The following is an 11,750-nucleotide window of genomic DNA, read 5'->3' as shown; positions in this document are numbered from 1 at the left end:
GGCTAGAGGCGCCTTTTTACATTTTACTCACCCAGCAGCAGCCTGGGTCTTTGGCGGCACTTTGGCAGCGGGCACTTCACTCGCTCCGGGTCTTCAGCGGCACTTTAGCGGCTCGTCCTTCAGCGCTGCCCAAGACGCAATGTGAGTGAAGGACCTGCTGCCACTGAAGACTTGAAGTACCGCCCAGTGAGTGCAAGCGCCACAGTCGGTGGCGCCCTTTTTATGTCTGCTCCCCCGCTTTGCCTCAGCAGGCCCCCGAATCCTCTGGGCGGCCCTGCTTTTAGGGAGCCTGTTCCACTCCTGGTGGGACCACAAGACGTCCCAGAGCAGAGAGGGGCCAGAAGAGCGGTGCCAGGGGGGAACAGCAAGTGGCCGGCAACGTGGCCAAACAGAGGAGGGAGAAAGGGGCTTTGCCCCTGGGAGGTGAGAGGTGAACTCTGGGTTTTCATTGACCCAGGACAGCAGCTGTGGGTGAGGTGCAGTGAAGGGAGGGATACATCCAAAGAGCTTTTGGTGTCTGGACTTAAGAGCCCGAGGCAAAAGGCCACTGCCCAGTGCACTGTGGGTTGGTATTTTGCTCATAGTGTTGTGTTATGAATCCTGATTGTGGTGTTTTCCCAAGTTAATACAAGGTGATTTTCCTCCTTTTTCTTAGTTTCTTTTCTACACTCAGTGGTTGTGAGTGGGGAAAGTATCACCTCTTAGAGGCACCCAGTGGCCAGGGTTAGTTTTCCCCGATTGCTGGATGGGGGATTAAGCAGATTGTACACCCAAACAGGGAATTGTAACTTCAACCTTCATAGTAAGAGCCAGAGGTGCAACTTGACTCTGCTTGGGGCGGCAAAATACATAACACTGCCCCTGGTCAGGGAATTGCCCACATTGAGCACACGGTGAGAGCTGTGTGATCGGAACCGTCTGTTGGCTCCACTGTGCACTGCGCTGTCGATGTGCTCTCCTTCATGTAAATCCAGTCAATGCGACTCCTGGCCTGTCCCTGCAGAAAGATGTAACCCCTCTGCGGCTCTAAGCTGACCTCACTACAGACCTGTGCCAGGTAATGCTCATTGTAAAAATGTTTCCTCTGACAGTTGGGAAAACACCAACAACAAACAGTCCAGAGGAAGGGAACCAGTTCCTTCCATTTCTTAATTCTTAACCATACACACTAATATAGCCCTAACCAGTGCCACAGAGCACAAAGCCCACCAGTAACGTCCTCCCTGGTCAGAGCTCCAGCACCTTCTGTATTTGCACTGCGAATGTGAAGAACAAGACTCCAACGCCATCATTCTTCCCTGGCCTGGAAGATCAAAGAGACAGGCCCTTCTTCCAATCACCCTCTGCCTATCAATCTACCCTAAACTCATGAACGTGTGTTTCCTGAACACCCACCATGCCCAAGTCCAACTGTTCCAAGGCACCGAACATCAAACACCTCTTCCTGGGCCCCCAAATCCCTGCCATCTTCCACATGACCAATTTTACAGATGCCCTTTCCCTGGTACTGCCCTTGCTCAGCAGCCCTGTGGCACCACTCCTGAGGGTCATCCTACCTCACTGGCTTCCTGCCATGTTGGGAAAGACAGCTCTCATCCTAAAAGGTCAGGGGGGCCAACCAGATGCAGAAGCCCACACTATCTTTTCCTACTACGGAGCCCAAGATCAGAGATTCACCTTGGGTGCAGACACTATTTGCTCCCAGAGAGCAAGCCATCACTGTGCAAAGAGGGATGAAAGGGTCTACCAAAGCCTGCGATTGAACCAGGAACCTTTGGATTTTCAGTCGAATGCTCTCTCAACTAAACTACTTTAGAAGCTGTTCAGCAGTGATTTGGCCTCCTGCTTCTCTGTCTGGATGTTTTTGCAGCAGTTGCACACACAAAGAACGTCATTGGGAGTGGCCCATGAAGACAAGACTCACTTTTGCCTGCCTTGCTCAGCTTGACTTACTTCCTCATCTCGTTCCTGCCTGAGTTCCCGAGTTGACCTGGTGGCAAAAGGCGATTGGGAGCCAGTGGCGCAGGGAGAAAATGAGTTGGACCCTGAGCTAGACTAGACCCTGGCGGTGAGAGTCTGGTCACCACTTGCTGCCCCACCCTGTTGTCCTGGATTCCCCCACTGGGTGTCATTTAGGGAGGGAAGTGGGGCTTCTGCTTCCCCTCCCCAATTTTCACACGGTAGAGGAGTGCAAACAGGAAAATGAATGGCTGCTCCACACCCCCACCGGAGGAACCTGACGCCCTTAGCTGTGGTGAGTAAGAAGTGGCTGTTGGCTGACAGGGCCTGTCCCTGAGGAGCTGGAGCAGCAGCTGCCCCCTCCCCCTCAGCTCCAGGCTGTGGGAAATGCTCATTGCCTGGCTGCATGGGCGGATGCTGCTCCGTGCTCTGGAGAGCGTCTGTATTGCTCTGTCAACCTCCCATCTTCACTGCGCCAGTCTGGTAAGGTCCCAAGTGCCCCCTCCAGCTTGGCAGCTGAGAGTCAGTGCGGACATCAGCCCCTCTTCCAGCCCCCACAGGCAGCATCAGCGCCAGCCCCCCCAGCACCACAGGGGCACTCAATGCACTTCCTGTGGGGAAATGGCTCCTTGGCGTCCAGCTGCTAGACTGAGAGCCAGAAGAGAGCAGTGTCTGGCTCACCTTGGGGGAGAGAAGAGACCTGATGAGTGTTGATCTCCCTCAGTCTCCCCTGCAATGCTGATCAGTTTTATTATCACTGTAATAGTCAGCGCTTCCCTTCAGGGCTGACCCTAGAGGGATGCAGGATTCGGAACAAATCCCCCCTTTTCTGCACCAGGCCCTGCCCCCACTCCACTGCTTCCCCCAATCCCTCACCCTTGTCCCATCTCTTCCTGCCCTGCACCTTCCTGCCCTATTACTATCTCTCCCCCACATCCTCCTGTCCCAGCTCCTCCCTGTCAGCCCCCCCAGCACCTCCAGGCAGGCAGACAGGCAGGATCACTGACAGGCAGGAGGCGCTGAAGGGGAAGAGAAGGAGCTTGTCTGCAAGGCCTGTAGAGGGGGCAGAGCTGGCTGCCAGTGGGCGCTGAAAACCTTTTCTTCCCCTGTTAGTGCTGCAGCCCCATAGCACCCATGGGTTTGCTGACTAGGCTCCTTTCACACTCTCTATAGAGCAGCAACCAGGGTTATGGCTGATCTATGGGACATGGGGCACCAGGTGAGTAGCAGAAGCTTCAGGTGCTGAGAGTTTGCCTGACACCTCAGGGACACAGTGTGAGGTGGTGTCCCAGGCATCTTCATGAAAGGAGAAGAACAGGATTTACTTGGCTCTGGTCTACACTATGAATTTAGGTTGAACTTAGCAGTGTTATATCGATTTAACTCTGCACCCATCCACATGACTAAGCCATTTTTGTCAACTTAAAGGGCTCTTAAAATCAATTTCTGTACTCCTCCTCAATGAGGGGATAAGCACTGAAATTGACATCGCCAGGTCGAAATTGGGATAGTGTGGACGCAATTTGACGGTATTGGCCTCTGAGAGCTATCCCAGAGTGCACCATTGTGACTGCTCTGGACAGCGCTCTCAACTCAGATGCACTGGTCAGGTAGACAGGAAAAGCCCCATGAACTTTTGAATTTCATTTCCTGTTTGGCCAGTGTGGCAAGCTGATCAGTACAGGTGACTGTGCGGAGCTCATCAGCAGAGGTGACCATGGAGTCCCAGAATCGCAAAAGAGCTCCAACATGGACCAAACGGGAGATACTGGATCTGATTGCTGCATGGGGAGTCGAATCCGTGCTATCAGAACTCCGCTCTAAAGATGAAATGCCAAACTATTTGACAAAATCTCCAAGGGTATGAAGGACAGAGGCTATAACAGGGACCCACAGCAGTGCCGCATGAAACTTAAGGAGCTCAGGCAAGCCTACCAAAAAACCAAACAGGCAAACGGATGGTCTGGGTCAGACCCCCAAACAAACCACTTCTATGACGAGCTGCATGCAATTCTAGGGGGTGCCCCTGCCACTACCCCACCCCTTTTCATGGACTCCTGCAAGAGGGGAGTCTCAAGCAACACGGATGAGAATTTTGGGGATGAGGAAGATGATGAGGAGGAGGAGAAGGAGGGTAGCGCACAGCAGGAAAGCGGAGGAAGCGTTCTCCCCAACAGCTAGGAACTATTTATCACCCTGGAAACAATACTCGTCCCAACGCGGGCTCCTGGACCTTGATGGTGGAGAAGGTACCTCTGGTGAGTGTACCTTTGTAAATGAAAGCTACTGGAATGCATTCAAGCAACATCCATTCTTTATCTCTCTGTGTTATCCTCAGGAGAGCGATATCATCCATGGTCACCTGGTTGAAATAGGGAAATTTTGTTATGGGGACATTCAGAGGCAAAATGCAGCCTTGTACTGAAAGTGCATGTGTTATGCAATGTTAACAGCTTGGTTCACTATGAAAGAGTCTGCCCATTGTTCTTTAAAAATGTGTCTTTTTAAATACTACGCTCCCTTTTTTCCCCCCGCAGCTGCAAATGTTTCAACGCTCCCCCTATCATCTCCATCCCAGAGGCTAGCGCAGATAAGAAGGCAAAAAAACCAAACTCTTTTAGAACGGGTTGGGTTGCAGAAGCCCCTTTGGGACTGTCACCTGCTGTGCCTGCCTCTGAGTCCGTTTTCCCTGCCAGCTTGGGACTTCAGTACCTAGCCTGTTTGAGCCAGACATACTTCCCTGCTGCAAACACAGATCCAAGTCTGAACCTCGTCCCCTACAAGCTGCAGACTTAGCTGAAAACAGCTTAAGAAGTGCTGCCCTCTCCGGCACTCAGCTACCCAGCTCCCAATGGGGTCCAAACTCCACATCCATCCCTTTTACCCTGTATAAGCTGTAAAATCCTGTTACCAGGGCAGTGCCTAGCAGCCTGCGCATCTGCCTGCCAGCGCGATAGCGTGTAAGGCACTAATCCGGATAATGGCAGCTGGGTGGCAGGGGACTGAAAAGTCAGCAGAGTGCTGCAGTGGAAGTGTGCTGGGCCCATCACCCAAAAGTTAATGGATCAAAACCATCCTCTGCTGCGCGGGTGCTTGTTTCTTATCCGTTTGGGCCTTCAAGTGAGGCAGTGACTAGCAGAGCACCACAAGGCAAGAGGTGACTGAGGTGAAGTGATGGCCTACCAGGGAGCTCTCTGGCTGCCTGGGCGGGGCGAGGGCCTCCTGTCCTGGAATGAGGCTGCGGTGCTTCCTGGTCCCCTTTTCCCACCCACACCGGCAGGCAGCTGCTGCGGGAGAGCACAAGGGAGGCTCTCGAAATGCTAGGCAGTGCTGTGTGGCTGTCAGGGGAAAGAGCCGAGGCTCCCAACTCGACCTGCCATTGACTCGAGTGGCTCTGCGTGCCATCAGCCGGGGCGGGTCAGGCTGCGGACGTGACTCAGGCTTGGGCAGCATGGCCGTGCTTTCCTGATGAGGTATGAGGCAGGCCAAGAGTTTTGCAAGGCCTACAGGGAAGTAGGAGGGAGGCATCTTTGAGCCGGCGTGTCTAGTCAGTTTCTCCCTTGCCACTTCGGTGGAGGCTGGAGGGGAGCAAAACTTTCCTGGTTGAAAGTTTGGTGCTTGTCCTTGAGGATTAAGCCTAAGCCTCCAGCATGGCTGCTGGGAGATGGGTTTCTGAATGACATCCAGCCCGCTCTTCAGGCCACCAGCTGAAAGCACTGAGGCCAAGAGGGGTGGTTATGAGGTGACAAAAGGGGGCCTTTGAGGCTCCCAGCAGGTCTTGTGGAGCAAGAGAATAGCATAAACTTATGGCCAGCCCCGGGTGGGCTCAAACCACCATACTTTTGGTTAACAACCAAAAGCAATGCACCACAGAGACACATAGGCTGAGGCTGTCTTGAGTGCAAAAGTCATCGGTGGCTTGCACAGTGCCAAGAGTGCAACCTGTGAGGCAGCTGATGCCTGCAGCGGAGATTCCAGAAGTTTATAAGGGAGAGAGACTCCTCAATGCCCTTTGTAAAAAGGGTTTGGGGTTCACTGAGGCCAATAAGGGGGTTACCATGTCAGCCCTGTAACCCTGGGTGTCAGGTTGCGGTGCAGCTTTGATCTAGAGCGCGGATCCCAACAACCAACCAGCAGCCCACAGCCTCCCCCTGGGTCTGCCCCACCTGTTTCCTCCTTACAGGCTGACCTTACCCCCCTTCCAGCCCTGGATTTGCCCCCTAATCATCCTACTGCCACTCAGAACCACAGAAGTGGAGGTGCTGAAGGAGGGAGGGGTGACTTTAGAGTGGGGTTCTTCTCTAAAGATGGCTGCCAGAAAGGTGGTGCTCGGCTCTGTCAGTCACCTGCCCAGTGGCCTCACTGCCAGGGGATGCAGACATTTCTGTAAGGCACATTAAGGAGCCATTTGGCTTTGAAGCAAATGCAACAAATATGCATTTATGAGAGGGAATTTCCATCTTCGTATTAGTTGTTCATCAATGGTCTAATGGATAAGGCATCAGCTTCTGAAGCCAGAGATTGTGGGTTCAAGTCCCATTTAAGGTGAAAAGCTACTTCCTTCCTGTATATTGCAAGGAAACCTTGGTCTTCCTTTCAGCAAGGAAGCGATGTTTGAGCACAAAGTCCTGGATTGTGGGAACAACCACCAAGGATATTAGAAGGTTCACTCTGGTGACCTAATGGATGCAACCACACACCCCCATCCCAGGGCAGTCTCATCTGAGAACCTGGAGCAACATTCCCCTCCTGCCCTGACAGGTAGGCCGTGCAGGTGATGGTGGAGGGCAGCAGGAGAGGAGATTGCACTAGCACTGCCTGGGCTGTATCTGCACCAAGGATAAATGGAGGAGGTCATACAGCCTGTGCCTGACATTCCACAGCACCACATTCACTCCAGGAAGAAGTCAAATGCTACATCAAGGGTGGTGAATTCCCATGTGAGCACACAGTGACCCTGCACACACATCAACTTCACCAAAAGAGACACAAACTGCACACTGAGGAGACAGCTGGTTTGGTTCCAGGTTGCTTTTATTTCCAAAGGTGCTGACATGTGATCTCACTTCTTTTATCCATGGGCAGAAATGCAATGGAGGAGAATCTCACATCCCTGAGCTGCCAGGTGATAGTGGCAGGAAGAAAATGCACTGTAATGAAATTTAAAAAACATTCATTAACAATTTAACAATGAGAAGTAATTAAATAAAAAAGATCCAATGGACACACATGCTGGTGGCTTCTTCCCACCCCAGAGAGCGAGGGGCAGGGAGTGTGTGAAAGGCGGGTGGTTAAGTCTGAGGGAGCATATTCATATTTCATACACGTTAGACAAATTATAGCAGCCATCTACAAAATACTTCACTTGGTAATATCAATACAGAATATATCAATCTACAAGAAATACAGCCATACACAGCTAAGACAGGGTGTCCACTTAATACCGGAGTTCCCATGGCCAAATAGCTGGAAGTGCCTTCACAGTCACTGCTAAATGAAACAACATTGTGCAGAACCAAGAGCAGCCCTGCTGTGCCGTTAGAAAGGCCTGCAGGAGATTCAGCAAAGCAATCTATGATTCTGTGCTTCTGCTTAGTAGTTACCAAGTGTGATCAATGAAAGGGGATGGGGGTGGGTAGCTCCCTTGTTTGGACACCCAGCCAGCCAGTAGCTATAAAATCCCTCTGAGGCCTGGTCTACACTATGACTTCAGGTTGAATTTAGCAACCTTATCTCGATTTAACCCTAGACCCATGCACACGACAAAGCCCTTTTTTTCAGCTTAAAGAGTTCTTTAAATCGATTTCTTTACTCCACCTCCAATGAGGGGATTAGCCCTGAAATCGGCCTTGCTGGGTCGAATTTAGGGTAGTGTGGATGCAACTCAACGGTATTGGCCTCCGAGAGCTATCCCAGAGTGCTCCATTGTGACCGCTCTGGACAGCGTTCTAAACTCAGATGCACCGGCCAGGTAGACAGGAAAAGGCCCACGAACTTTTGAATTTCATTTCCTGTTTGGCAGCGTGGCGCGCTGATCAGCACAGGTGACCATGCAGAGCTCATCAGCATGATGTGCACATTGCTGGGGCACATTGCCCGGCCCATACTTTGTGAGAAGTCTATGACCATGTCTATGTCCTCATCACTCTCGTCACTGCACTGCTGTCGCCTCCTTGTCTGGTTTTGCTTTTGCAGCTTCTGGTTCTGCACTGAAAAAAGGCAGGAAACAATTGTCTGCCCTTGTGCTGATGGAGGGAGGGGTGACTGAAGGCATGGCTTACAGGGAATTAAAATTAGCAAAAGGAGTGGCTTTGCATCAAGGAGAAACACAAACAATTGTCACACAGAATGGCCCCCTTGAGGATTAAACCCTGGGTTTAGCAAGCCGTTGATTTCACAAAACAAATCAGGTCAATTTCTTGTTTGGATCTATCTAGCTTTTATATTTTTGGGTGAGAGCAAACAGTGCAGTACAACTACTAGCCATCATCATTTCCTGGCTGGTTGGCAGAAGATGGGAATGGTCTGGCTGAGTCACTCCCATGTCTGCCCAGGTGACCCAACTGACCTCCCTGAGATCAGCTAAAAGAGCACCTTGGAGTACAATAACAACAACTACCAATCATAATGCACTTTCTGCCGCCAAAAGCCAATGAGCTGCTGCTCTGCAGCAATGCAGTCCCATGTCTGCCAGAACCCAGGAGATGTACAGTGATGGTGAGCTGAGCGGGCTCCATGCTTGCTGAGGTATGGCATCTGCTCAGGTAACCCAGGAAAAAAGCCGTGAAATGATTGTCTGCCGTTGCTTTCAAGGAGGGAGGGAGAGAGGAGTCTGATGACATGTACCCAGAATCACCCACGACACTGTTTTTGCCTCATCAGGCATTGGGATCTCAACCCGGAATCCCAATGGGTGGTGCAGACTGTAAGAACTGTGCGATAGCTACGCACAGCTATCCACATTGCAATGCTCTGGAAGTCGATGCTGGCTTCGGTACTGTGGACGCAGTCCACCGACTTAATGCACTTTGAGCACTTTGTGTCGGGACACACACAACGAACTGTATAAAAACAATTTCTAAAAAAATGACTTGTATAAATGTGACCTAATTTCATAGTGTCGATATACCCAAAGACACTTGATCACAGTCTTGGATTGGCTAAGAAACTGCTTATACTTTGGACTGATCTACACTGAGGGGGACAGAGTCAATGTAAGATACACAACTTCAGCTATAGGAATAGTGTAGCTAAACTTGATATACCTTATTTTGACTTATCTCCTGTCTTCACAACACAGGATTGATAACTGTGGTTCCCCCATTCACTTCACTTCACCCTCTTAATCTAGCAAAGCTCTAGAGTCAACAGAAACATATTTGGGAATAGATTTATTGACAAGGCACAATAAACCAAAGCTTACTAAACCAATTATTACCTATTAAATCAGTGGGAACATATTCTTTGATCTAAGCTCTAAAAAGACAAAAAGCAATGCTGCCACCCTTGGATGTTACACAGCCCCTCTGCTCCCACCGCTTTCTACCTCGCGGTGACGAGCTCCCAGACATGCACCAAACACCATTCACATGACTTTGAGAACTAGGTAACTAAGTAAGGATCACTTCCCTGAAATGACTCCAATAGAGGAATTCAAAGCAAGAACCATTAACACAGAATTCTGTTCAAGGACAGAGAAGTCTTTCAGCCTCCTTCCTCTCGCTGGTTCCTCTCATTCCTTCTGTTCAAAGACAGTTCCCTTTACACTCCTAGTTTGCACAAATCCACCCACTGACCTGTGACTAGCAGTCTCTCACTGTTAACTCTTACAGCAAACCAGGGCAAAGAAAGCCAATGCAAGTGCTAAGCCCCAATGCTCTTTTCTGCTCCTTTCCCACAGAACTACCTCAAAGGTACAGTCAATGGCATCAAATCAATTCCTTGCCATGGTAAGGCCTCGGGCATTGGTGCACCCCAGTCCCTCTGAGGTAATCGACTGGTCCTTCCGGCCTTAAACTCTAGGAATGTGACTCAAAGGGCCCCGACTTTCCTCCTCGTTGGGGCATAACATTTACAGAGCCTGTTCTCTAAGTTAAAACGGTGGCATTTTCCCAGTGGGAAAGGGATGGAAAATTTCTCTTCCATGGGGAGACGAGGGAAAGAACGATCCAAACCATGCAATTAATGCTGGAAGGTGTACTAAGGAGAGCAGTTTAAGAACCGACACAGAATAGACTAAGAAAGCAGCTGTTTAACTGACCTACAAACAACGAGAAAGTAAAATCTGCAAGAGCAGCTTTTCAACTCAGAGGCCTAATAATAAGATGTAGCTAATAACTGACCAATAATTTACAAATGACTCAAAACCATACTCAGTACAAACCAAACGGGAACACAGACAACACCACTTTTCTTCGCTGCTCTTCAGCCATGATATTCTCCCCATAGGGAGGTCCACCGTTCCTAGAGGTTCAGTGCCACAATAACAGGGCGATGTGTGCACTGGGTGGAGGAAGCTGCTACTCCATGTCTCTATTCCAAAAATCAGTTTAATAGCTAGTCTTGAGATAGAGGAAGTATCTGTTATTAAAGTGATAAGAACAGATTTAACATTTTGATTCCAGCCAATGTGAAAATGATCTAATATACAGGTTAATAAAAACATCTCTAGTCCTCTGCACAGAATGCTTAAATTATGCAAAAATAGCAAGTTTGGTTTAAAAAGTCATAAAAGGCACGTCATCCTGAATCTGACACTTGGTGAAATCTCAGTCTAGAGCACACAACTGATTTGGGGGTTGTGCCCTGCTTCTTAACAGGCTGCCCTGAGGTTGCCACTCACAGCCACGAGCTACTCCAGACAGCTCGAGCCCGCTCATGGATCAGTAACTGGTTAGCAGATAGGAAAGAAAGAATAGGAATAGTCTGCTTTTGCAACGAAAAGGGGTAAATAGCAGGCTTCCAAAGTATGAGACGAGACTACAGACATTAGGGCTGGTCAGTTTAGACAAGAAATGACTAAGGAGAGATACCATACAGCACCAGTTCTCAACCAGGTGTCTGCCAAAAGAAACCCTGGCTTGACCCACCTTCACAGGCCACCAAGCCTGCCTGCCTGGTTGGAAAGGAGAGTGGAGAGGAGAAAGGACCCAATAAAAAATTGCACTATCACTGTAGAAGAGAGAGATCTTCCTCTGCCATCATCAAGAAGGTTGTATCACAGCGACTGACTCCCAGAACAGAAATAGCAAAAGTCCAACCAGAATTCTGCTTTCTTTTCACAACAAGAGATAACAACCTCACAAAACTGGGTAAAAACTCACAAATATCACTCTCCAAGAAACCCTTCAACTTTAAAAAAAAAAAAGAAGGAAGGAAATTGTTATAACCTTAGTCCCAGATTTGGACCTTAGCGTCCAAAATATGGGGGTTAGCATGAAAACCTCCAAGCTTAGTTACCAGCTTGGACCTGGTACCTGCTGCCACCACCCAAAAATTAGAGTGTTTTGGGGCACTCTGGTCCCCCTGAAAAACCTTCCCTGGGGACCCCAAGACCCAAATCCCTTAGGATTATTTCCCTTTGTTGTGAGACCCTTTTCCCTTCCCCCCTCCAGGTGCTCCTGGAGAGATACACAGACACAAGCTCTGTGAAACTACACAGAGTGACTCCCCCTCTCTGTTCCCAATCCTGGAACCAAATAGTACTTTCCTATTCCCCCAGAGGGAATGCAAAATCAGGCTAGCAATCAAACACACAGATCTCCCCTTGATTTCTTCCTCCCACCAATTCC

The 11,750-nt window shown here is 49.8% G+C and overlaps 1 non-coding gene across 1 annotated transcript; it reads right to left on the bottom strand.

The window, feature by feature from the left end:
- Window positions 1-10,406: 10,406 nt before the first annotated feature.
- LOC127035796 (U2 spliceosomal RNA) lies at window positions 10,407-10,599 on the bottom strand. Its single transcript, XR_007769954.1, has one exon. It is a non-coding gene; the product is annotated as a U2 spliceosomal RNA (small nuclear RNA).
- Between the last annotated feature and the right edge of the window lie 1,151 nt (window positions 10,600-11,750).

The sequence above is a fragment of the Gopherus flavomarginatus genome, chromosome 16 (assembly GCF_025201925.1).
Source record: "Gopherus flavomarginatus isolate rGopFla2 chromosome 16, rGopFla2.mat.asm, whole genome shotgun sequence".
NCBI lineage: Eukaryota > Metazoa > Chordata > Testudines > Testudinidae > Gopherus > Gopherus flavomarginatus.
The sequence above is the reverse complement of the archived record's forward strand: the minus strand, read 5'-3'. Positions and strand labels throughout refer to the sequence as shown.